The sequence below is a fragment of the Erinaceus europaeus genome, chromosome 10 (genome assembly GCF_950295315.1).
Source record: "Erinaceus europaeus chromosome 10, mEriEur2.1, whole genome shotgun sequence".
In the NCBI taxonomy this organism is placed as follows: domain Eukaryota; kingdom Metazoa; phylum Chordata; class Mammalia; order Eulipotyphla; family Erinaceidae; genus Erinaceus; species Erinaceus europaeus.
The window spans coordinates 4,233,521-4,235,328 of record NC_080171.1 but is presented as its reverse complement, the minus strand read 5'-3'; positions in this window follow the sequence as shown (position 1 = coordinate 4,235,328).

Below are 1,808 nucleotides of genomic sequence, written 5' to 3'. Positions count from 1 at the left end.
AGACACCTGTAGACCTGCATCACCACTTGTGAGAGTTTCCCCTTTAGGTGGGGACCGGGGACTTGAACCTGGGTCCTTGTGCACTATAATGTGAGTGCTTAACCAGGTGTGCCAATGCCTGGTCCTGACTGCTAGGCCTTTATCAATGTTCATCTGGCATGAGAAGACAGCTCTGGCAGTATTCTGGAAAGGACAGCTTGAAAGTGACGTATTCTTGAGTGACTCAAGTGAGGCGAGGGCATTAGTGACATATCCTGAATGACTTTGAAAACCAGCTCCCTGAAAGTTAAGCTTAAAGTCTGCCTAAAAAATGCTTGAGCAAGGGCTGGCCATATTCCTCTGTAGAGAGACAGGTAATGAATATTTTAGACTTTGCAAGCCATATGGGCTCTGGTGCAGCTACTCACCTCTGTCATTGTACTCCAGAAGCTGCTGTAGGCATATAAATGAGTGTGCATGGCTGTGTTCCAGCAGTCACTTAGATATGAACATTGAAATTTAGATTTCATATACCAGAAAATAGTCCTTTTTCAACCATTGAGTCATCAATAATTAATCAAAGCATTCTCCTTTTATGAATTGTATGAAACTAAACTAGCTGACTCTTGGAGTAGACACATGCTCGCCAGAGTTAAGATGACTTTCAGGTCATAAGCCTTTACAGTAATATAACTGAAAAAAAAAAATTCACCACCTCTGAAACATGAGTTGACCCATTTGGAGGTGGGCTGGTTAACCAAATAAACTCCAGAAGACAGGGCAAAGGGGGCCTGAAAAGGCTCATTCTCCCTGACTCAGAAAGTAGTGAACTTCGCCAAAGGAGTTCGCATACAGGACTCAGTAACTATAATTGACAATGAGAAATAGTGTTTTCATCAGTGGTAACCGAAATTGACTTCTTAGTTAAAACGTGTGCTTGGATGCAGAACACAAGGTGCCGATGTGTGTCATCCATGCATGTGTCCTCATATATGTCTCTACGGAATAATGCACGCCATTATATTGTTGATTTTTATTTTGATCACTTGCTAACTCTATATTCTTGGTAACTTAAAAAAGAAATTCTGTGCTTCTCATTTATAAAATGGAGATGGGGCTGGGCAGTGGTTCATCTAGATAAGGGCATATTGCCTTGCTGGCTTGGAGCTCCCACTCCCCATCTGTAGGTGGGTGTTTCACGGGCAGTGCCAAGTGTCTGTCTGTCTCTCTCCCTCTCTATGTTCCCCTCCCTCCCAATTTCTTTCTTCCCTATCAAGTATAATATAAAGAGTAAAATGAAGGAAAAAAAAAAAAAGAAAGGAAAAGATGGCCACCCACCCTGAGTGGTGGATTCACAGTGCTGGCACTGAGACGCCTGGGAGAGACCTGTTTGAGAAGAGACTGTTAGAGTCACCCTCTGCAGCAAAGACAATGAGCACAGGAATCAAGGCTCCCATGCAATACGTCAGGAAAATGCTTTCTAGCTATAATCCCAGCAATAATCCTGGTAGCAATAAAATAAAATAAGAAGAACAAAAAGATAGTACTCATCTTAATCAGTTCATTACAGAACTAGATGATACATGTGAAATATCTGGCAGATAGGAAGTGCTCACTTTAAAATGTTACATAATGATTCTCATTTGATGTTTACATTCCTGTCTTTACAGTTTGAAAGTATAGGTGCATACACACACACATATGCAACTATGATACGTAGTTAGTGGATATATATACTTGCAGTTGTAGATACATGTCTCTCTCTCTCTCTCTCTCTCTGTGTGTGTACACAATTGAGGAAATAAAATGTCTTGTGCTAGGGGTCCTTT